This window comes from Triturus cristatus, chromosome 9 (genome assembly GCF_964204655.1).
Source record: "Triturus cristatus chromosome 9, aTriCri1.1, whole genome shotgun sequence".
Taxonomy (NCBI): Eukaryota; Metazoa; Chordata; class Amphibia; order Caudata; family Salamandridae; genus Triturus; species Triturus cristatus.
The window spans coordinates 608,090,109-608,116,795 of NC_140592.1; positions in this window are offsets into that span (position 1 = coordinate 608,090,109).

The window sequence follows — 26,687 nt, forward strand, 5'->3', positions numbered from 1 at the left end:
TCCAGCAGGACAAAGCTGGACTTTGTAGCAGACAAGAACTCCACGAGGCTAGAAACCCCTTTGCCAAAATTCTCCTGAACAGTATTTGCTGCTCCAGAGAAGAACGTAGTATGAGGTGCCGTGAACTCAGGACGACCGGCAAAGCTCTATGGGTGGATAGACGAGCAGATTGGACACGATCTTCTCTGGGCTGTCGGAGCAGTTATTAGATAAGAATCTTCTAAGTCCCAAGTTTTGTATTTTGACTATCTGGGCACATTTAAAACCACAGCCAAGGGTTCAGGACTGGAGATGGCACAACTTGGGATCACTCAGACTGGGTCCATATGCGGGTTTTATACAGTTGGAGCCTTTTATGTCCCTGAGGCTCTGATCAGGAGGCCAGCCCACTATCCCTTGGAGTCACTCTGGTAGCCCTGGGTTAAAGTGATGAAGCAAGGCTCTGAGGGTTCAAGGCAGTCTCTAGGCAGCAATGTACTCCTTCCCAGTACAGCAAAGCATCTTGCCGAGCACACAACAGACCAGAGCAGCAGGCAGTCCATGGAGAGTCCTTCCACAGATTCAGAAAGTGAAATGAAGAATGGGTCTGAGGGACCCCTTTTTAAGCATGGTACCTTTTTTGAGATAGGAAACATTTATAGAGAAGTTCCTTTGAAGTGGGTGATGTTTCCTGCTTCCCCTGTCCCGGCTAAATGAACAGTGCAGGTGTGAAAAGTCCTTTGCCTGAAGACAGAGTGCAGACTATTCAGTACCCAGCTCACCCCATCCTGTCAGTTGATGGCCCATCCAGGCTCACCTAATTGCTCTATTGTGCAACTGTCTAGGAGGAATAAACAAAGTCTAACTACCAATTTTACCCAATCATGTGCCCTAGGATAGGATACAGGTACCAAATAATTGAAGGGAAGGAAAATGGCAACTTTCTAAAGGTATCGTTTTCACCTTAAAATCCGACTTTCCCTACAATTTCTCAGACACCAAACATGAAATGCTTACCTGTTCCCAATCAAAAGTTAGCACTTATAAAATGTAATAAGACAACCCAATGTTATCTCATGGGAGAGGCAGGTCTCAGAGTAGTAAAAACTGAATTTGAGAGTTTTTCACTACCAGGACATGTATAACTTAAATGTACATGTCCAACCTTTCAGTTACAAAGCACCCTGCACTATGGACTTCCAAAGGACTACCTTATGGTAACTTATATGCAATAAAGTGAAGTTTAGGGCTTGGCTAGGGGTTTACATTGCCAAGTTGAATTTGATGTTTAAAATGGCACTCAGGCTGCAATGATTGACCTAGAACATGTTTTAAGGAGCTACCTATATGGATGGTCAAAATGCTCTCATGTAGTCTGTACAGCCAGCACAGAGCAAAAAAAGTATTAACCATAGCTGAAAAGAGATGGGATGAGGTAAACTGGAATGACTTGGTCCAGGCAGCCAAACGTAAAAGCCAAACTACCTTTTGGAGAATAATAGCTCATGAGGACGCATTCACCCACACGGGCCATTATTTAGACTCTGGAATCTGGAGTTAACACTTGCCTCAACTTTATTCTGAAATCAGGGCAGCTCCCCAGGCCCCACAAGTGCTAACAAAAGTTCAATCAAACTGCGGGATCACATATATACCTCACTTTAATCTAGAAGAGACAAGAAGCGCCTCTGACACAATTAGACCAGTTAAAGCTCCAGGCCCTGAAAAAATACTGGGGGATTTAATAAGACACAACAAGGATGTCTGGATACCGTATGTCAACCTTTTATGTAATGCAGTGTCTTCAGGCACCACAGCTGCTGACATGTGGAGAGGAGTCAAAATTGGCCCATTTTTTAAAAGGGGAATAGGCAAATCCTGCTAATTACAGACCTATAAGTTTAATCAACGCTCTGCAGAAAGTATATGTTAAAATGGTCTTGAACAAACTCAGTAGTTGGGTAGATAAGAATAATATTTTAACACCCTACAAAGCAGGATTTATAACACATATTAGTATGGTTGATCAAGTGTTTATGTTGTTATGCATCACATGGAAATATACCAGGCTGAAGGGAGGCCACTTGTATGTTGCATTTGTTGACCTTAAAGTGCCCTATGACATCGTCCCTAGGAGATTTCTATGTGCCTCACTGCGGAGCCACGAAGGACCTGATGAACTCTTGACACAGATTGTCAGACTACATCAAGGTAATTACACCAAGGTTCATTGGGGCCCCCATGGCAAACTCACAGATACTATATCTATAAACAAGGGCGTGGGACAGGGATGTATGTTGGCTCATTTTATAGTATGTCAACGGCATTGCAGAGCATTTGTCAAAGTGTAACTATGACTCTCCAAAGCCTGGATTGGGATCCCGAACCTGCATTACTTTTAGTGGATGATACCATTCTACTGTCCCAGATATCCAGGGGCCTACAAAGATTACTAGGCAGCTTCAATAACTACTGTGCCACCAAGGATCTTGAAATTAACACTAACAAAACAAAATACATGGCTGTAAGACCACACAGTAAATTCAGACGAAATATAGCTTTACAGCAGAAACAGCTAGATTATGTAACAAACTTCAGCTATCTTGGCATAACATTGGATTTAAAGCTGTTGTGGATCCCTCAAATAAATACATTCACAATATTTCTCGCTCAAAGTTCTATAACTAGCACTAAAAAACACCAAGTCGCTACATCTAAAGCAATCTCCCCAGCTTTAGAAGTTCAAAGCTCAATCAGCAGCACTCTATTGAGCATAATTCATAATCTAGACACACTTACCCTGGGAGAGAATACATTGATAAGGTTGCTGCTAAGTCTCCCCCATGATTCCAGTGTACTTTAACTTAGACATTAAAAGAATTGAGCTCTTAGCTGCCCTAAGACCCTTGCTTTTTGGGGTCAATATGTGGGTTAGACAGGAACCTTTCTGCTATAGGTAGGGGCTAAAGGAACTGGTGGGACTAGATACCCAACTAACTTTTCCTGGTTTTTATATATTCATACCTGGTTTGCTAAGCTAGGCCTAAGCTACTTTTGGAGTGATACCGACACATTGACTGCCTAATCGAAGAATCTTTTAAAGCAAGTCTATTGTGACCATGTTGTGAATAATCTCCATCAAAACCCAAAGCTGGAAAAGTTGACACTCCAGTTCTTAAGTGTGAAATCGAGTTCAGGTGTTGAATCATATATGGACATAGTCCAGCCCCAATTAGCGAAAACATTGTACATTAAGTTTTAACTTGATATCCTCCAAATTAAATCTTTTACATCGAGATGAAAATCAGTTAATCCTACTGGTGAGGACATCAAATACACTTTGTGGACTTTAAAAGCTAAAGAAAAATCTTACAAGTTATTTTCATTTCTACGATTTAAAATAATTCTAGAAGGAAATCTGCTGCAAAACATGGTTTAGCAAACGTTTAGAGGTGCTGAGAGTCTTAAAAGCAGATACTTAACAGCCTATGGTTTTAGCCTCACTCGATATCTTTTAGCAGTAGGACTTGCACAGAAAAAGAGGGGTCTGAAGTTATAAATCTATTGCTGTAAAAGGTTTTTATTGGTTTTACTGGCTATGAAGCCTGTGAATAACACGATGCTGTATATGGAGATTTTGTACTTTTGTATACAGAAATAATATTGTATAGCTGAACAAGACATAAATATACTTTAACTGAAATAAAATATAAATGAAATGACTTAAAATAAATAAGTGTTTCAGGACCACCAGTAGAATTGAATTTACAGGCCCTGGGTATGCCTATACCATTCTACAAGGGACTTCTAAGTAACACAAATATGTCAATTAATTTTAAGCCAATTTTACCTTGTTTAAGGGAGAGCGCATAAGAACTTTAGCACTGGTAAGCAATGGTACGTTACACAGTATCCTAAGGCAGACAAAAACACATTTCAGCAAGGGTAATGGCAAAATGTTTAAGGGTGACCCCATAGAGAAGGCCTAGTGAAACAATTCCCCACATGTCAACACTACCAATATTATGTTCAATTTCTTTGGAGGCTGGGACAGCCCTTTTTTCTATCAGCCAGTTCCCCAGTAGGCTAAGCCTTTGGAGGCCGTTTTTTAGGGCAGGGGACCACTGCAGGTACCTCAATAACTTTCTCCAGCTTCCCCAGTTAATGACAGCAGGAAAAAGGGGGGAGTGATTCAGGAAAAAGAGAGATGAAAGAGAGTGAGGAGGAAGGGAGCAGGGCTGATTTGAAAATATTTGCCAGTGCTGCATTTGGTTCACAGTCCAGCACTGCCCATTACTTGAATAAACTATAACTATATTAGATGGGTATGTATTTTTATGTTTATTTCAGTGCCCTAATGTGAATGTCTGGTAAATTTATAGCACTTTACAAAATTATTACATTTAAAAAAAAAAAAATTGGATCAAATAAACTAATTAGAAATGTTTTAATAATGAGCCACTTGCTACTAAGAGGATATGTTGTGTAGAAATCCAGAATTGAATGAATTGCATTCCATTAATAGATGAATGATGTTTTCCTACCCTAGTTATACAACAACCCTTAAGGTTCCAATATAGTGAATGCCTCTTTATGTTGCTCCTACTTAAAACATTTTACCACTGACTATGACATGCATAAATGTTTTGACATAGGAAGGACCATACCATTTCATGTGTGATCAAGGGCGAAATTTCAAATGAAACAGATCGTTGAATGTTGAAATTTGCACAGTGACCCATAAAAGGATCGCAAATTGCTGGAAATGTGGGACATAGACACATAAGGTAGTAAGAAAGAAATGGCATAGAACGAAAGGGCATGAAATGTCCTACAGCAACATTGAGAGAAACCATGTCCTCCATCAACTTTAAAAGTGAAAAGTACCCATGTCCAACATCTGGACTTAAAAGCAAAGGATGTGGGCCCAATACAAAAAATAATTCTGCAACCTTCCCTTTACTGAGATCCAAGTACATGGAAGTAAATGGACACTTGGTTTACCAAAGCAGAGCAGTCCAAAGCCTTCTCTGGGGAGGTGGTGTGGACTACTACTCTCAGCTTGCTGTTGTGCTACAACACAGCAGAATACATTATTAACCAGTCAGTGCTTTTTCGTATAGGAAATATAAAGTAATTTATTAGCATACTCTGCTAAAGACTAAACATTGTTACAAATATGTACTTCCAGGTAGATGGAAATAACTTAGGTGACACCCTGAGACCAGTTCATCCCCAACAAGCAGTGAATCTATAGTCACAGCCACCCTCCCTCCACCTATTCTATATCCAATATAGTGATATGAGGGAGTGACATTATCAATAAGGCAGGCCTACTGGCTTTGTGAGGGTGTAACCACAATAGTAAAAGCAGAAATCGTGTTATAATCCATGAGTGCACTCCATTTAAATCAAGGGCGAAAGCATTAACCTTCAATACCAGAAACAGGTTACAATCCACAATTGCAACACAACTGAAATAATTGAATATAGTACAACTCAGTTTTTACTCCCCAAGTGTGTCTATTGGTTTTACAACACATTGTGTCTCCAACAATCACTAAATTTAAGGACAAAATATGCCACATGATTTATCTAGAGTGCTTGTATGACCAGTGATGTATTTGTTATTAACTGAAGTTTTATGATAGTGATGTGCTTTAAATATGTGCTTTTATGGTCATATGTCTGACCGAAGAAAGATGTATTTGACTTAGACTTTGAGTATAGTACAATTATTGTAGACTAGTCATTGTAATATATAATCTTGCAATGCTTATCAGCAATGTCAACCAAACCTTACATTAAATATAACATGTCCTTTAGTCTCTTTCTAACTTTAACCATGCTGCTACAATTGCTGTAAGACCAACCCATAGAAGTCCCCACGTTCCAGAGCCTAGGTGCAAAAGCACCCGCTCCAAGAGTGCTTTAATCTGGGGTAATCCTCTCCTGAGGACCTAAATGTAAACCCCTGGGATACATAGGCAAACTTTGGTGGATGGCTTCTGGGCACTTGCAGCACTTTCTGCAGACCCCCACAAACCATTGCAGTCATTGGTAGTTCTTCTGACCATTCTTAGGGCACCATAAGCAATTAAATATGCAAATGGCAGCAGTTTGCAAGGCTTGAATAATCTATGAACGGCTTTGCCACAGGCATTTACTTTGTTTTATCTATGTGACCTTTCATGTAAACAGTGGGCTTGTGCTCACTTGGGTCTGGGAGCCGGCACTTTGTCCTGCTCTCCTGCCCAGAGTAGTCTTGCATGGGAGAGAGCAGGCAATGCTGTGGATCCCATCGAGGACGGCATAGTGATACTGGGCTCACCCACCACCCCCGTCATGGGCATTGGGGGGTAGGAGGAGTGCCTGGACTACTTCCTTCTTAATTTCCAGAGAGATGGGGTCACCAAGACAAATTTGGTTATGTCGGGCTTTGTGGGATGGGGTATCAGGGCGGAGGAAGATAGTGGGGAGGGGGCCCCAGATAAGACCCTTCCTCATTAATATTCACTTAATGATGATGCACTGAACCCTTGGAGCTTTGCCCTCTTTGGGGGAATTCTGGAAAATATAATGGAGTGCTATGAGCTTGTTTTCCCATCCATTCCCACTGAGGGGCCAGGCTTCAGATGTTGTTTGCTCCAGCCGTGCAGGAGCTTTCTGCTTTATTTTTGTGTCATTTTGCTGCTGGTGGCACCGTCTAGCTGCCAGAAGCATTCTTCTGAGGCCTACCAGCATCTAAAGGGAACTTTTGGTGGGTAGCTGGATTTTTGCTGTTCTCTTCAACAGGCCTGTCATCTGTCTGGGCTCCTGAAGCTCTCTAATGTGTGGGGGATTCTCTCACACAGCCTCTCTACATCAAACAAGCGAAACACCTTCCATGCCAAATTCCCTGTACCCCACAGCCTCCTGGCATTTGCAGGGCGCTTGTGGGCTAGCAGAATCAAGGGCCAGTCTACAGAAGTCCAAGGGGAACAATCCAAGGTCCCACAGCAGGTCTGCTCCTCAACTGTAACTCCAGGGGCATAGGGGGCCAGGGTCACTGCCACACTAAAGACCCATCCTAGTCCTGGGTGCCATTTGGAGTTAAAGTCCCTCCTTCACTTTATCAGTGGGGTCAGGTGGCTTCTACTTTCAGCTAGGCATTCTTTTACTATTGTCACTCCCTGGTCAAGTGCTTTCTCAGATCTCTCCCTTGTGAAGGGGTTTTTAAGTGGGGGGTGGGAAGTTCTGCAAGGTAGTTCCCTCTGCCCAATCTTGGGTGCAACATCATAACTCCAGCCATGCCCAAACCCTCCTGCACAGCATTCTGGGACATATAAAAATATGCCTTTAAAGTAGTCAATCAAAAGTAATTCCCTGGCAGCCTCAGATCCAACCTTCCCTGCCAGCTGCCTGAACCTTTCCCATTAAACCTTCAAATGAGAGCCCCTCCTTTATTTGCAGCCAAAGGTCAGGCTTTCCTCTTTTGTTCCAATTGTCTTAGACTTGCTCAGGTCAAGTGCAGTTTGACAAGTTAATTAACACATGCAGATTTTTCTCTACCCTTTCTTTTTCCAGGAACTCGCCCAAGCACTGTTAATGGAGCTACTGTGTTTGGAGAGGCCTTTTATTGTCCTTTTTGGCTAGCCGAGTACTAAATTTGGGGACAAAGACCTGGAATCTGATTATGACTCAGCCAGAGAAATATGACAATTCTTATGGTGCCATAAGGAATACAGTTATTTGCGACCACTGACTATATTTATTTTAATATTAATACCTGGCTGGTAGCTCTAGGACTAAGAATGGCATAACAGTGGTTAGGCAAATTTTGCCTATAAGGTATAATGCAGGGAGCAAACAGCCTTTTCAATAAAGCACTACAGACCATTATGAATGGACACTCATATTATAAAGCCTACCACAGGTCAGCAGCAATCCTTGAAGGGGGTCATCAGCGACAGGCTAACGCGGCGCAGATACTGGACTGAGCTAGATGGTAGTGTCACATGCTCAGCCTGCACATGTGTGCGCAGACATGTGGTCACGTATTCTCATGTAACAAGCTCAGTGCCTCTTACCCAGCTGCACAGTAGCAGACCTTAAAATGGAAACACTAGTGGTTAGCACGCAGTCCATTTCCACAGAATTTACTGTCAATGAGATTCAATTGGCAAGACTCGCTCACAATAAAAATCTAAAAACTGGGTAGTCAAAAGCAAAACATCCAGGAGGATTAAATCTGCAGAATCTACATTGCTACACTATTATACTCAATACCTTTTAATGGCAACCCTGTACCAATAAAACCAACATTTTAGTGTAGATGAGTAAGGCTTCAAAGTGACCGGGAGGTATGCACAAAGCTGACTTTTAGAGATATCACTGGGGCAGTACTATGCTTTCTAAAAGAGGAGGCAGTTTTCAAATCTCCAAGTCAGTATGTTTTTTTAAGTCACTACTTCATTTCTCTGTTGAGACGATTTGGGGCACCTAGACATGTCACAAGGTCTAGTGTTTCCATGGATATCATTCCACAACATTCGGAATACTGAAATAAAAAACCTAACCATAGGGGGAACAGGGATTTCACAGAAAATGTAAGGAAATCCTTCTTTCCAGAAAGAAAAATTATTTTCTAGAGGTTCCTCACCCACCAGGATTTACCCTAGGTGGCATGCTTCATCATTGGGGTCATCTAAATCCCTGCGGATTGAGGCGTGCTGCGACTTGCGGACTACGTAGGAGCACTTAGTTGAAAGAAGGATTTCCATACATTTTCTGTAAAATCCCTCTTCCCCTATGGTTAGGTTTCTTATTTCGGTATTCCGAATGTTGTGGAGTTTTATTCAGTAAGGAGGGTGAACCTCACCTTAACCTCCACTTCCCCCGTTTTTTGATTGTGTTTCCATGGATACCTTCAGGGAACAGGAATTTTGCCTCAACCTCCTTAAAATCTCAAGGTTAAGCATTTTATCACAGGAAAGGGACAAGGTTCCTTTCCTGATAACATAACTGGAGCATATGGTATATGAGTTGTTAAGCATATAGACCCTCATCACTAGTTCAGTGAGTTTCAGTATGGGAAAAATGAAAGCCTGAAATTCCCAACTCCAACTAGTTGTCCAGCACAAACATTCACAGATTATCTTCAGCGTAGAGTCTGCAACCAAGATAGTGACATACTGGTACCTCACCCCTCATAGGCTGCACAAGAGCGATCTCATTCGCTTCCCAAGCTGTTGGAGGGCATGTGGAGATGTTGGCAGCTTGCTGCACATATTGTGGGAATGTCCCACTCTTAAGTCTTACTGGACACAGGTCCTGGATGAAATAGACCTCCACTTCAATACTACTATCCTACAATCTCCGGAATACACTATCTTAGGTGTTTCCAATAGACTTACATTTCCCCTAAAAACACGCAAAAGGAGGCAAATGGGTATCGCCCTGGGAGCGGCTCTACAGAATAATCTGTCAACATGGGGCACCTTCGATACTAATGCAGTCAGGACTTGTATAAAAGAGACTTGCTCGGATGCGATCCTCCAGACTAATATGCACTACATTCCATATTTTAGCTAGAACGACACTTGCTTATGTGTTTTACTAGCAAGTAACTCGAGTGAAACTTAAGATGGCTGCTAACGCGGGAGACTGCATTGTGCATGCGTCAACTGCATCTACGCAGTATGACGGTCTTTAGCTTGGAGGGAATTTTCTGTAGCTGCGCATAAGCATCTAATATGGCCACTTTGGAAGCTCACATGCTAAGCATCTGCCTTGCTGAAACTAAAAAAAGCTATTTACTAAATATTAATGCGGGGAGAGCTATTATAAGTAAATGGGATTAGAGTAGAGATAGTTGGTATACAGTGAACTCATTTTATTTTGAATTTAATATGTTGCTTTCTAACCTTTCTACTAGTTCGTATTTGGGCCTCTGAGGGTGACCGAAGTCCATACTACCCGTGACTTTCGCACAAGCGCAGTAACCACAAGTCAGAAGCCATGATGGTGTACTTGAATCTCGTCCAAGGCCACTTTTGCAACATGCCCCGGGAATCTGATGGACATCCTGAAATTTGAACAAGAAAAAAGTCACATGTATACAATTTGTTGATAAAGATGTGAATGCGGGTGGGAAATAAAGCTTGGGAAAATAAATTAATGGGCCGGAATATTAAACAAAGAACCAAAGAAAATTATTAAACTTAGCATGGTGTGATGATCATCCCCCCTTGCCTGTCCAATCAGAATTAGGAGTTTCATAAAGTTGAAACATTAAGGGGTGGTACATGCCATTGGAAAAGTATAATTGAGGTAGTTTAGTTAGTTAGATTTGGCTCATGATGCAGAGATGCTGAGAGACCAGGATGGTGTTCGAGAGCTGATCGAATACTGAAGAAGAATCGAATTGCAGAACTTAGAGCTTAAACGTAATTAATTAGAAGAAGATCGCGGAAGAATCGAGGAGGGAAGTAAGGCAAAGAATTAGAAGAAGAGCACAGAAGAATCGAGGAGGAAAATAGCATCAGAGAGGGGTGCGACGCAGGCGTCGGATCTAGAAGAGGTCATCTATCCTGTCCTGAAACCTGTCCTGAAGCTTTGTCACCTGATCTGTCCTAGGGGACCCTCCCAGCTCCTTGGCCAAGGGGTTGGTTTCCACACTATCCTAGGTAAATATACTTCTGTGTAGTATGTCATTGTACAGCTCTCTCTATCCTCTTTTTCTGTGTGCTGTGAAATCTCGTTGATATACATGACAAAATATCAGATTAATTGACTTGCCTTCTTTGGAAAAAAGGAGTTCATACTGTATTTGAATTTGCTCTTATGAAATTAACTAGATAAACATTTAAAATCTTTCCAGAGTCTGTGGTTATTTCAAACCAGAAAGAAAATTAGATCTATGTCATTTCACCATCAACTAGTTCCAACTAATAGTTTCATTGACCAGAGGAAAGAATTTTTTGATCAGTGAAAGATTGGTTAGGAATGTTCAGGTAACTAATCTTAAAGGATTTACAAAAAAGTGGTATTTACTAGCCTATGTGAATGAATGTGTGTTTATGGGCCCAGGTGAGTATATGGTTTGTGCGTATCTGTGGCTGGTAACCCGCTGGATCAATACAGGGGTGGCTGTACAGCTCATGGTACGCATTGAGTATGGATCGCATATCCTTCTCTCCCCAGGGTGATGGAGCCTCTTTTGGCGCCCTTTCATTGCTCTCCTATGCTCCGAATTTTGTGAACTCACTTGTCCTAGGTACATGCGCCTCTTGCGACTTACTTCACTATAGCTGGATTCCAACCAGGGCCACTAATTTGCTTGCTGTCGGCCTCAGGTACTTCCTTGGTAACAACAGGGGCAAGGGAAGGGAGGGGGAGAGGGGAGAAAGGGCAGGACAAGGGGGAGGGGGAGGTCGGGTTGCTTTTTCCCGACTGTTTTGAATGTACCCTGTAGCATTTTAATTGCCTATGGCCCACGAATTGGGCATCATTGCCTGACACATTTTGTTTTGTCCTTCTTGTTTTTCAAACCAATAAAAAGATTTCCACCTAAAAATTCACATATTATAATGTTTGTCCCCAGATTGAGGAATAACTGTACAGACCCAGGAATACCAGCTCCTTTCCCATGTATTTTTCATCAATTCAAGTGAGAAAACTGCACATATTTTCCACCTGCTTTGTGGAGGCAGAAAATGTCTAGAACAGGTCCGCTGGGGATTGTCGGAGTTGGCCAGTGGGAGGCTTGTCTGCTCTTCCTCCTACTTCTGCGGGGGACCAGGCTATGAAGCAGTTAGCAGCAGTAAAGAGTACATTGTTGTACACTATAAATAATTACCACATGTGCAGTGTATTAACCCCTTCAGTGCCACGCCCTTTCCCCCTCCTGTGCCGGGCGTTGTATAAGTGGGTGGGGTTCATGACGAGATAGTCTCGTCATGGGCACAGCGCAACCGTGCTCCATGACGAGACTATCTCGTCATGGGCACAGAAGAGGATAACATACAGAGCTTACACACCCTCAAAATAGCAACTGAGGGAAAGGATGTTGATTCATACCAAATGAATACAAGGGGACGGGGTGAAGAATACTGAAAGTGACAGCGATGTAGTAATGGATTATATTTTGAAGGGATATAGATCAAGGATGTTGGACATCAGTGGTAAGGAATTTCATAAATTGATGGGCATAAGGAAGTTGCATGGATAACAGAGGTGGGGCATCTATCAGATGGTGTATCTAATAACAGAAAGAGACATGGCCACCTGTCATATTCGAGTTTTTAGAATGAATTACTGAATATTCTTTTATTGATAGTCAGTAGACCTGTCAGCCTTAGGGTGGTCTTCCATCAAACCCCTTGCCTTCTCCCCTCCAGTTTTACTGAATTTGTTTTATTGGCCACATTACTCATTGCACTTTATCACTGCTAATCAGTGCTAAAGTAATTATGCTAACTCCCTTAAACATGGTCAAATTGGCCTACACCAGATTGGCATATTTAATTTACTTAGAAATCCATAGTAAATCCATATATTATACCCAGGGCTGGTATGTTAAATGCTACTAGTGGGCCTGCAGTACTTATTGTGCCACGCCCCTTAAGTAGCGCCTTAAAAAAAGTCTCTGCATGCAGTGTTAAACTGCCTATTCACCTTGGCAAAATAAACAATTTGCCAGGACTAACACTTTCCTTCTTGAACCCAAGACCTCCAGGGTGACTCCAAGGGCTAGTTGGCTGGCCTCTTGATCGGAGCCTCAGCGACAGATAAGGCTCCAATCATCTTGAACCTGCACCTGGAAATGTCCTGAGTGAGTACTGACCCTCCAGGTGGTGCCCCTCCAGAATGGATCTTTGGAAGTGGTGCTAAATGTTTCCACATAGTCCAATTCCAAAAATTGGGGCTTACAAACATTTTCTGCCAAAAAAGTAAATCAAGGACCCAGACGTGATTGGGACCTATCTGCTCGCCAATATGCCCAAGTGGCTTAACGGGTTGGCCAGACTTGGTAGCAGCTCATGCTATGTTTTTCACAGCTGCAAATACTGTTCACATGCTCCTCACAGGCTGCAGCTTTGTCCCGCTGGAGATTTTCAATTTCTATAAGAGAGTCTAAGTCACCACTACTTTATCCAGCAGCTCCCCAACAACTACACTTCCCCCTTGGACACTGATAGCTGCCTTGCTCCGCTGAAACTTTTCTTTCTCAGGCATTTTTCTTCTCTAAGTTTGGAGGTATGTGGATACCAGGTCCAATCCACTTCTTGTATCCGAACTGCACTCTATCATGGTCGGCCATAACACTCAACTATGCTCCGGTCTTGGACGACTTGATGTCTGCAGTTGGCTCTTTGAAATTTTAGATGCTATTTTACATTTTTCTTGTGTTGTGTTTTCACTTAATTACTGTTTAAGTGCTGCATCAAATAATTTACCCGGCTGCTAAGTGAAGCCTGACTGTTTTTGTGCCAAGCTACCAGAGGCTTAAATTCAGTTTAATTCCGTGACTTTTTGTGGTTCACCATGACACTGATTGTAGCTGTTGCTTTAGTAGGGTTTTACCCCCCTCACCCAAATAATCCCATTTCGCACAATTGTTAATTTAAACCATTTAGTAGGTGCCAAGGCAAAATACAATAACAGTACATTCAAACAATATAACATCTCTAATAAAATTGGTTAAAAAACATACAAAATCTTATGTAAAAGATCATGGGGATTTGAATCTATTTATATAGATTTTAGCAACAGTATAAATCGATTACATGCACGACAGTGGATATATGACCCATCAATCTTGGCTATGTCACTGTGAGGCATATCATCAAGGAACGGCTTAACATTATCGCCACTTTAGCGGCAGAAAACTGCAGCAAAAGCGGCGATAATGGGCTTGATCATACACCCTTCAGAATTCCAGTTGAAGCCCATGTTCACACCAGAAAATGGGCTTCTATTGGAAATCTCAAGGGCGTATTATCAAGCCCATTATCGCCGCTTTAGCAGCAGTTTTCTGCCGCTAAAGCGGCAATAATTTTAACGCTGTTCCTTGATAATATGCCCCATAGTTTGTTGAAGATTTTAATGCAGTGTTCATGTACAAAACCACTTCGCAAAATGCTTTCCTGCCTATTAAAACACACCTTAATTGTGTCTTTGCACGTCCATATGTTTAAGCGATAGGATGCTAAAGCTAAACATTTCTTGTGTTCATTTATAAAGACTGTAGCGCAAAGCAAAACTTGCGCAATATGTGTTTTGTCATTTGCACAGCCAAGATGGCATAACCTATCCCAAGTCAAATAGTCCACATCAGAGGTGAATGTACCGGATTTATAATTTTATGATCTTTATGGTCTATGTTTTCTTGATTCTGCATCCTAGGAATGAATATGTCAATCATTCGTATAGAGGCCACCATTGGTTGTCTATATATGGGATCCCTGTTACACATATATGACTAGTGTCCAATGAAGCAACCGCAAGCGCGCTAAAACTTCATAAGTGCCTGATATGCACGACATCCCTGTGACATCATGTTGGATCACCTTTTAAGAGATCAAACACAACCCCACAGATTTTCTACCAGTGGTTGGTTCTTACCCTAACTGCTTGCTAATTCCCACGCGAGGATGGACGTGTTTTCTTGAATGATTACTACACACGTCTCTGATTGTGGAATTTATGCCACAGTCTACTGGTGTCTCATCTGCATATTTTCCGTCCTGATGATGACCCTTCTTAAATAATTGTGTATTTGAGTCAAAACTACGACAACTACTGCAGTGGACTGTTTTTAAATTGACCTAGGATTTCAAATCCATATGGCCTTATCAGCCACATGTATATGTGTACATTTTTGCATAGCACTTGCGCACTATTCATTCATATTGTCACTTTCACTGCACCACTACACCAATTAAAGCACCTTGTTCCAAAATTGCTGCTCTGAAATCAAGAAATTGAGTTCCTGTTTTTATAAAACACATTTTATATTGTGAATGACCTAATAAGTGTGTTAATCTCAGCATAAACCTTACTAGTGGAGGTTTTGTGTAACTATTGCTCTGAAAGTCAAAGGCTACACTTCCCCTATAGGGACCACCTGTGTCTTTATTAAGAGAGGTACCTTGACAGTCAAGAGAGAGACTAGAATAGCCAAGAGAGAGACCCACCTGAGACAGGACAGTCAAGAGAGAGACCTAGCACAGGATAGCCAAGAGAGAGACCCACCTGACACAGGACAGTCAAGAGGGAGACTTGGCACAGGATAGCCAAGAGAGAGACCCACCTGACATAGGACTGTCAAGAGAGAGACCAGGTTGCATATGGCATTTGCCTTAAAACATATTTTCCCCAGACACAGCAGAGGTCTACCAACAGGCAAGCGTAATAGAAAAGCGTTGTCAAATATGCAATGACTTATGCATCCCTTTTACATCTGATTAAATTATACCATTATACAGGCGAAAACGCAATTATGTAAATCATTTTAAGACCAAATTACAAAATGAAGAAAGGTGTTATGATGAGCTAGCCACGATACTGGGAATGTGAGATCATGCAATCAACAGCTGCCATTGTCTGACAAATTCGATAATTTCACAAGGAACACGTAATGGCAGAAAATGGAAATGTCAATGATTTCTGAGTGGCATGAAATCTTTTCATTCTCAGTGAATATTAGCATGAACATTACTTGTTTCCCTTCGTGCCAACCGAAGAGAAAAGCATGTTGCTGTATTCACAATTTGTGGGCTGTGCGTGGGCATGCTTAATTGATAACTATGACTAACTCCGGCTCTAACCAATCAGTAGACTTTTCATAATTAAATCTAAAAAAAATCCACTAGCGAATTGATACATGTTTATTAATGCCACATTATTTATTATGGGCATCTTCACTGGAACAGAATAATTTTGCATCAACATTTGCAAAGGCCGATAATCCAAAAGCTATGTTTGCAGTTACACTTGCTTCAATTCCATCTGCATTGATCGATTAACTAAAAAACGACATAATTGCACCGGTCAGTAACTGCTAATTTACGGGCATATTATCAAGGACGGCGTTAAAATTATCGCCGGTTTAGCGGCAAAAAACTGCCGCTAAAGCGGCAATAATGGCCTTGATATTATGCCCTTGAGATTTCCAATAGAAGCCCATGTTCACGCCAGAGCATGGACTTCTATTGGAATTCTCAAGGGCATATTATCAAGCCCATTATCGCCGCTTAAACGGGCGATAGTTTTTAACGCCATTCTTGATAATATTCCCCGCAATTAGGGGCATATTATCAAGCCAGGCGATAATGGGCTTGATAATATGCTCTATGGAATTCCAATTGAAGCCCATGTTAGATGTGAAGGACATCTAACGTGAACTTCAATTGGAATTGCCTGGCTTGATAATAGGCCCCTTAGTTCCATGTTCGGTCGGTGCACATACCATAGCAAACACTTTCCGCAAATGTAAAAATTCTGTTATCTTGCTCAATTTAAAGCTAAGTTTAAAGTACTTATAAGTAACAAAAGTCCGCACAAAAAAACAATTAACATAGTCATCTACTTAAGATGGCTTTAATATGATTTAATATTATTTACATTTTCTATCGTCAACACATTATGAAATAAGAAAATAGGAGGTAAAAAATCCTTAAATGTGCTGCCCTTTGCAACCCTTTAGTAATATTTTGGAAAGCATGCTACAGTAGAAATGCTGCAACTTAAACATGTTTTGCGTTGTTAATGTCACAGTAGTCTGACCACCTAATGCAGAAATGAAGTTTATATGAACTTTAGAAAACAATGGGGCATATCAGCAAGCAGGCGATAAAAAATTATGACTGCTTTTGCGTCCGTTTTCGGACGGAAAGCGGTGATAATTGTATCGCCTTAACAGCAATGTTACGCTATCGCGTGAAACCTTGCCTTATCGCCATTTCCCTTAACGCCCATCTTTGCATCTCTAATGAGATGCAAAGTGGGCGTTCCTCCCCAGGATAACAGGAGAAATGTCGCTAAGCGACATTTCTCCTATTATCAAGCCTCACGCTAAGCAACATAGCGACAGGAAAAGTAGCAATAACCTCTGTTATCGCTACTTTCCTTACGCCTGCTTTGAAACTGAGTTAGCCATGATATCCTATGGAAGGTGGCTATCATGGCTAAGTATGTGAGGTCCTATCATCAAGCTATCGCCAAACTTCGTGGGATTATCGATGGGTTTCCAGCGATAATCTCACGCTTGGCAGTTAGCGCTTGGACTTTTATCGCTTTTGAGATAAGCGTTGCTAATAGCACGCTATCTCAGCGATAAAAATCCACGCTAGCTGGCGATAATTATCCTAGCGCTAAGTGCGCTTAGCGATAATTATCGCCGGTTGTTGCTGATATGCCCCAATGTAGGTATGGGAGGTACATAGACCCATCGTCAGATGGGACAGACAGAGATATTAGCTGAAAAAAAGACAGAGATATTAGCTGAAAAAACAGCTGCTAAGGATTCTGAGAATAATTATGTGGCAGTAAACTGTGAAGCTGACTTCTGAGTTTCAAAAGACCAGAGACCAATAAAGCTGAGAAATGTAGGCACTTTTGAGACACAAAAAGATACATAAATATCATTGAAACGAATAGAAAGCAATATTAAATGTACACAAAACAATAGTTTAACATGTTAAGATACACACATTGTACTACCTTAAATATTTAAATTGACAGGCAAAGGCCAATTATGCATGTGTGATAGAGCCGAAGCTGCTCGAAGGGCCTATCATAGAATACTCAATGAAAGGCTTACAGGCATGGCAATGAATATTATTGGCCTGATACTGCCAACGTTTCCACTTTTCACTGCCTTCAAAAGTCTTAATGAATCTCATAAAGTATGCAGGATTCACACATTTCACATTCCGCGAAATTCGTCAAAAATCTGCATTATACAATCTTGCATTCATTTTTTTGGCAAGGGACACTGGTTTAAGCGGAAAACGTCGTGCATTAAACTTTTACTCCACACACCGACAAGATATTAACTTGGAAAAACTTCACAGCCAAAAAATGTGATTCGTGACCAATAATAAAATTCAGTCAGACTCAGCAGTCTAAAGGGTCACATGTAAAAGCAGAAAAAAGAAGGTAAAATAAAAAAAAATGGGTTCGCATTTCATTGAACTTTACAAACGGTTTCTATTCAAATCCATTTATGGCGATTCAATCAGGTCGTTAACCTGTGTACTTGACTGATTTTGGCACCAGTGCCACTTTACACTTTCTCATCCATTGAGCCCCATCTTCAAATATAGGAGAGTCCTGTGTCTCTAGATTGCCTGTGTGAAAACCTGTAGGTGTACGAGAAACCCATGCTGCAAGTTTAACTCCTTTTTATCGGACCATCGAAAGTATTTTTTCACATGGAGTATGCTTAGTTGTGCATTTAGCTGAGAAAGACTCATTTACCACCCTTCTCACAAACTGCTGACAGCAGAAAATCGAGCCTTCTGGCAAAATGTCTGAAATTGATCTTGGATTTTGTGAATTCAGATCTGTGATTTTTTTTATTTCAAAAGAATTTTATTATTTTAAAGGAGCAAATAAGGACATAGGATACAAGCAAAAGTGATACAATTGATATCAGATAAAGACAAACAATATGTTAGATTGAAATTAAATAATAAGAAACAATGCCAGGCTGGTACTTAGGGCCTGAGGTCCTAATGCATTTTTGGTCACAAAGCCTGCAATTTGCAAAATTACAGGCTTCACAACTATACAAATCCAAAGGCACAATGTACCAATATCACATTGAGATTCTGGAGTCTCAACGCACACTTTGCCACCCATTATCTATGGTTAGGAGAATGAGGCCTCGATGCAATGATTCATATTCAAAGAATTTGCTGGCAATGTTAATTGTGGTTGAAAGCAGTCCATGGGATATTGGCACGTGAAAGCGGGTAGTATCCATTTGCAAAATGGAAGCTGTCTGAGAGTAACAACCTCCACTTTGTGAATTTCGGTTTGCAATTTTTTTTTATAAAGTTTGCAGCTCTGTCCCTGCATTTACAAAAAGATTTTCAAGTTTATGACTTTGAATACATTGATAGTCTGCAGTTGCTCATTGGCCTTCATCCCTACTTTCCCAGTTCTTTCGGTAGAATAGACAAACAGAGTGGGATATGTACAATGAATTGGCGGAGCGTGTCGCTAGACTCCTTGGCTTCACGACACGCTCCGCCACTTCGGAAACGCAAGGCTGCACCATATTTACAAGAATAGGGTGCAGCCTTGCGTTTCCCCCTGCGATGGCGCTAAGTTTAACAACTTAGCATCAACGCAGGCACCCTTGGACCAGAGTGCAAGGGTGTCTGCGTGCAGGGGAGGATTGTTTATGTGTAGGAAGGTGTCCTTTCCTGCACATAAAGAATCCTAAAATGCAATTCTGCCACTTTCATGTGTGCTGCTTTATGCAGCACACATGAGAGTGATAGAATTGCATTTTAGGATTCTTTATGTGAAGGAAGGGACACCTTCCTGTACATAAACAAACCATGTCATTTTGCTTTTTCCATGTGTGCTGCACAAGGCAGCAAAAATGGAAAAAGCAAAAACGAGGAGAAATAATGCATTTCTCCTCGTCTCGCCAACTTAAGACCAGGGTTTTCCTGGTCTTAATTTTGGCGCTGCCCCTATGTACGCCACCCTTGTACATAGGGGGCAGCGTCAAATACAATGGGTGTTACGTTGGAACGCCCACCGCAACACCCACTGCACGCCCCTTTCATGCTAACCATAGCGTGAAAGGGTGCCTTATGTACAAGGCAGCCTTTAGCCACATTAAGTGGCTTAACGCTGCCGCTGCCTTGTACATAAGTTAAGGCCCCTATCACCACAGGAACGTCACAAGAAATTACGCTCCTGTGGCAATAGGGCTTGTACATATGCCCCAGAATCCTGCCTCAGTAACACTAATGTTGGCGATGCACGGTTGGCTTTTGTGGCCCAAAGCCAGCAATTTGCAAATTTAAAGACTTTGCCACAGCAAGACCAAAAGTCTCTTTGTTTCAAAGGCAAAATCGTTTTTCAAATCTTAATGTTCACTTTGTTTACCATTGAGACTTGTTGGGAGAAGGATGCAAGCGATGGGCATCCTCCTCCTTATTGATTGTCAGTGCAATGTAACATGATTTTAAACCACAATTTCAACAACTAATTGTATATAGGCACCCGAAAGGCACTGGTAATTTGCAATGCGCACGCTTTCTGCGAGGAACAGTTTTAACTTTGTGAACTTTTGGTCTGTACATTCTGCGGAGTTTCATTTTCTCCTTCCAATGTTTTAAGAATAATTCAAATTTTTTTCTATGCAGTTTTTGTTAATAGATTTTGGAGTATATGTACAAGAATCGCCGCTAACCAAATTTGACGTTGCTTAGCAGCAAGTTCTTTACCGCTGACTATCGCCAAAATTAATTGCCCTGTAAGCGACGTATTTCATATGTGGCTACATGGCGATAGTATCAACTAACCGCAGTGAAAACTGCCTCTAACAGTAGTGTCAAGGCGAAAAAAAAATTGATGTTAGCGAGAAAAAAGTGCCGAAAGGCCAATTAGCAGCAAAAAAATTCACGTTAGTCAGCCCAACATCACTTTTCAGCCTCTAGAGGCAAAAATAGCCTATAAATTCAACTCTAATAAAATACAAAAATTAAACTATGGAATGCAGAATGGAGCAGCCAGGTCAACGTACAACACAGGTCAGCAACCCCCTCAACCCCACCAACAGCCAGGATGCCCAGCCAGAGTCCCATGGTGCTGTGGAGTTTCTGCAGCCTGACGGTGAAGGTGGTCCGCGTTGAGCGAGAGCCTGAGGGCCATGGCAGTAGACATTGAGGCGTCATGATCACCCTTACCTGGTGGCGTAGTCTGGCAGGTAGCATGGAGACACATTGCTAACCTGTGTGAAAAAAACGGCTGGTACCCCTTGGAGCTGTGATCGGTAGAGCACTCCTGCACACTGACGTGGGGAGGTCTGCATTGTATAACGCAAAGCACCACTACACCACAACACCGGGTGGCAATGAGGGACTGCACCTCTCTGCATCACAGGCTGGATGATGTTGAGCTGGCCAGACGCTGCGGAGGGTGGATACCCTGAGTTGTGCCTAACGGGGCCCTGTTGCATCACCTGCATCGGGAGGTTCCCCAGCGGACTTGGCGGCGACTGCTGTTCCCAGGATTGTGAAATCTGGCCTGGCTGAGGCTCCTGTTGGCTGAGTCACTTATTTTGAGAGCGCTCAGCATATTGATCCCTGGTGTCGATGTCCGGTTGAGCAGAAGGTGAGATGGGGAGCGGAGGAGGCCTGTGGGTTGCCTCGGGCCAATGCCTAGCACCTGTGGGTGGTGCACACCGTACCGTAAGCGATTCCTGTGCTGCAGCGACGCACATACCAAGGGCACCGCACAAGACTGGTGGGGGACTCCACTAACTCGCTCTAGTCACTGATATTTGCCGTTGGTGGTGGTGGGTGCCAGGGACACAGTGGTCATTTAGGAACCAGCCCTTGGGTGTGCTGCCCGATCTGCCCTCCCTCACTGGGGCGCTGGGGAACATGGAATCTGGTTGCCACTGTTAGCTCCTCGCCCTCTGTTAGTGAGATCTTGGGTGTATGAGTGATTTCCATCGGTGCTGCCTGAACAAAGATTCCTGGTTAGCATACACCTTACTGGAGGAGAGGAGCCAGCTGCAATGCACTGCATGTCATATGTAGTGCCTGGGCATCTGGCGCAATGATATCTTACATGCAGATGGGTGCGGTGTCAACATTTGGCCGCTCCTCCCTGTCCGTGAACCAAACAGCTGGGGTTCGCTATCTGGTGGGACAGGTGACAGAGCACATCCTGGACTCCAAACTAGACTCGGTAACCACAGAAGGTACCTCCCTCGAGCAAATGCTCACTTCTGTTGAAGGCCACATGGACAAAATCACACTCGACTTCACCCTGGAGTGCGCAGATCATCACAAGCTGACGTCCGAGTAACATGACATTGAGTGAGAACTGGCCGAAGTCCCCCCGATTACCCTGAGCTCAGCGCTTGACCTGCAGCAACTAATGGCACGTGTGAAGTCACTGGAAAGAACAGCAGAGGATATGGAGAGTTGCTCCCAGCGTAACAAAGTGAGGGTCTTGGGTTTGACCGACAGAGCAGAAGGGGCTGATGCAGTGGCATATATTGATACATTGTTGCGTGACCTACTGCCAGTAGGTGCACTCTCCCCATTCTTTGTTGGAGAGTGGTCCCATCAAGTGCCTGTGAGCCATCCGCTGCCGGAGAGAGGTCCTAGACTCTTTGTTTTCCGCCTCCTACAGGGATTGTGATGCTGTCCTGAGGGAGGCTCACAAGGGGAGGTGAAAGTGAATAACGCCACAGTCATTTTATTCATTGACTATGCCACGGGGATGCCGACGCAGAGGGGCTAGTTTCTAGTGGTTAAGTGAGGCCTCCGAGATTTGGGCATCAAATATTCCCTCTTCTACTGTAAAGGCTGTGGGTAAGCTTAGATCTTGACACGCAAATCATTGATGCTGCTGAACAGGTCTGGACCTGGCTACAATATAATGGTCGCCAGGTACTCTGGATAGGGAGTGAAGGGTCTGCTTAACAAGCTGTCATTCCTAAAACCAGTCATACTGGGGGGCATAGGAGGAGCAGGAATCCCCGCAACAACTACATGCAACCCCCAATCTGCATCAGGTTATACAAGAGAGGCGTAAGGTGTTATATGCGGCGGCAACAATGCACAATCACATTCAGAGGCAGGATCCCGAAACTTACCCTGAATGCTACCCCAGCGACATGGGCTTTACTGCAACATGGTCATCTGGTGAGGAGTGCATGCAGCCCCCAGATGAGGTTTCTCAGACAGCAGATAACCTAATTTAATGTTGACTGGTTGTACGTCTCTCCTTCTTCCATGGTTAAACACTGCTCCGGAGAGTTTCTGGCTTTCTGCAGTTCCTGGTCTCCAGCTTCCTGTTGCTGAAGTTCCGGTCTGCCGAGGTCAGCACTTAGAGGGAAACTGGTCCAATCATCGCCCACAGGGAATGGAGCAGTTGTTCAGGTGAGCGATGCATATCAGGGGTGGTGATATTGGTCTCCTTGGTGCTCCGAGCTGCAATGGCAGGAGGTCCATGGCGTCATTGACCTTGCCATGGATGAATTGTGAGAGTTCTTTTGTTGTCCAAGAACCTCATTTATGGGGCTGTTTCTGGAGGAAAACTTGGCTCAATGAGCAATCGGCTCTGGATGTTTTGGAAGCACTGCCTGAAGGCTATGCTATTCTTAGGGTTGATAGACCCGGGCAGAGGTGGGGTGGTCTCGCTGTGATATTCAGGAGGGAATTTCAGGTGAGGATGTCTAAAATGACGTTGCCTAGCTGCGAAGCAGCCTTTTTCAATCTGGCTATTAACAGTGCATGCTCTATTGTAGGGCTTCTTTTGTATAGACCCCCTGGCCCGGCGAGAGCCTTCCTTGATGACCTAGCTGAGACAGTGCACCCCTACACTATCCGCTACCCCAATTTTATTTTGGTGGGGGAGCTGAATCTTCATTGGGAAGATAAAGAAAATAGAGATACCAAGGAGCAGATTCAAGGGCTACTGGCAATGGGTCTTACACACTTGATCAACACCCCTACACACAATAAAAGTCACATGTTGAGAACAATATTTTTACCAACAGTGCTCAGGTAGAAGCCTTGCTGCCTGTGCCTGTAGTGTGGTCTGACCATTTTATCCTCCCTTTTAGGTTTGCTAACACCAGAAAGGCTCCCTGTAATCCCGGAAAGCGTTCCGCGACCCTAATGGTTCAGAAATGGGATGCGTTAAGCACTGATGCCTTTGGGGTTAAGCTAGCTTCAAGTATCCCAGCTTTAGGGACTGAAGTCCAGACTGTTGAGGGGAAAGTCTCTCTTTGGATTAAGGAGGCAGTGGACTCCATAATACCCCTGAAACCTGGTAAAAGTACTCACATCACTCCTTCCACGAAATGGTTCTCTGAGGAACTGGCTCTCATAACAACTGATTATAAGCGACTTGCACGCCGATGGAGGGGGAACTATCTGAATAGATCCTTCCAGGTTCTACAACATCCTTTTAAGTCCAGAGTCTGTCCTCTGTCTCATGGGGTGCCACAGGCTTCGGCTCTCAGCCCCGCCCTATTTAAAATCTACATGCGCCCCTTGGCAGACACTGTGCTGAGGCATGTGGTAAAATTGGTGTCATACACCGATGACACACGAGTTGATCGTTACCCTGGAGCAAAACATGGCAGGAACGGCATCTGATTTCAAGGTATGCCTGGGGGAGCTTGCTAATTGGATGAAGCTCAGCTGTTTGCATCTAAATGCGGGAAAGAAGGAGGTGATGGTAGTTGGTAAGCAGCCCTCTCTTTTGTCACATTCATGGTGGCCGGAGGATCTGGGACCAACTCCAATCCCTGAGGCTAAAGTCAAGAATCTGGGAGTATGGTTCAACGACACCCTCTCTTATTCTGAGCCGATATCAGCTGTGGCTGGCGCCTGCTTTGGCATTCTTAAAATGTTGCGAAAAATCCTCGATCTACTCCCACTAGATGCCAGACGTACCATTGTACAGGCCCTTGTTAGGTCCCGTCTAGATTACTGCAAAATCCTGTACCTAGGGGTGACCCAGAAAAATCTGAACATCTTGCAGAAGGTTCAGAATGCTGCAGCCCGGTTAATTATGAATATTCCTAGGCGATGAACTTACACTGGCTCCCCATACAGGCCAGAGTCACCTTTAAGGCCTTGTGTTTTAGCCACGGGATCTTCAATAGGAAATGTCCTAGCTTTTTGCACCCCCTTCTTACCACATATAGACCTGCACGCTACCTAAGGTCCTTGGTCATGGCAAAGTGGATTGTGCCTAAGGTTCGGAAGGTACGAGCTGGTGCGAGCTCCTTTGGCTACCTTGCGGCTAAGACCTGGAATGACCTTCTTGTTGAGTTAAGGACGTGCCCGTCCAAGACTTTGTTCTGGAAAAAACTTAAGACGTTGCTCTTCCAGCATCCCCCTGGTGGCTGGAAGTAGGGTTCCGTAGCTGTTCTTTGGGGGACCTAGGCTGTAGGGCGGGTGGGGGGCTCTAGCCAGATGTCATGGTACTATTGGTGTCCTAGAGCGGGGACACTCCGTTGGAGTAACCAGGCGCTCTATAATAATAATAGAAGCACTCTTGTAATGCTGTAATGTCACTTTTTTAAATTCTAGTGCCGCAATGTGGCACAAATGTTTACAAGGCCACAATAAAAGCCACTTTACCTGGCTTTTCATGGCCTTGTAAATATGTGCCTTTTTACGCATTAAAAAGTGTGAAAGGGTTATTTGATAGGTGTTGCTGTGGGCGTTCCCATGCCAAAACAATGGAATCTAAAGCATTCCCAGGTTTGCGAGAAACCATAAACCTCCGGAATGCATCAGAATCCAACACTCCCCCAGGGTGGCGTTTGGGAGGTGAGAAGAGGATAAATGTTTTCATGTCTCCTCTTTTTTTTTACTTTTTCTATGTGTGCAGCATTCTGCAGCACACAGAGAAAGTGGAAATACCCTGGATTGATAGGTTTTGTGCAGGTAGGTGTCCCTTCCTGCACAACATCAATTAACTCTGCAGCACAGTCACCCTTGCACCATGGTGCAAGGGTGCTTGTGGGGGCACATGGAAGCCATTGTGTGCCAACGTAGAGAAAAAAGACAGGGTGGCTTATTCATAATCCCCTTACAACAGTTTAACGCCGCCTGTGCATTATTTTCTTGACGTACTTGCAGCGTGAATTTTACACCACATTGCGCCGTATTTATAAAGTAACGCATCTAGGTATATGCATGACTTTGTAAAGCCATGCACCACATTATACCTGTGTCAGGTATGATGTATGCAGGGTGGACGTTCTCACGCAACAAAGCGTTGTAGGAGTGGCACAGCAAAATCCATCAGATTTCAATGCGACAAATCTAGGACGCCACTGCGTGAAAACCTTACGCCTGCCTCATGGTAGGCATAAGGGTGACGCAGTGCCACAGGGATAGGCTTGCCCCATGCATTGCTGGAGTTATGTCATGCTTGTGACACAACTGCAGCAATGTGTGACTTTAGGGCCAACAGATACGTCAGGATTCCAGAAAAATCTGTCATTGAGTGCGACATGAAGCGTCGTACAGTAAATACGGCCCATCCATGGTGTCACAAGGAGGGCACAGTGAAAAGTGTTCAATTGCTATTTTATTGCAGCGATGCAACACTTTTCATAAATGGGGCCAGGAATGTGCCCTATCCTCTTGATAGGGCACATTCCTGACTTTTTGTTTTGGCGCAGGGCAGCACAGCAATATTCCTTGCAGCGCTGTCCGGCACCCAAACATCTTATATGTGGCCCCAAGTATTTGCTCCAATTTTAAGACCAGCTATTTTCTGGCCAGAAAAACTGCCTCTAATTGGAATTGGCGGCAGTTTGTGTGGTATAGTGAGATACAGGGAAATCATTGTTAATATTGAGTTGTGTGTTTTGCAGGACTTTTTACGCGGGAACGCCTACCTTGCATGTCATTTTCGGTAATTCACGCTAACAGAAGTGCTGATGTGAAAAATTCACGTTTATGCTAGAAAATTGCTGCTAACTGGAGTTA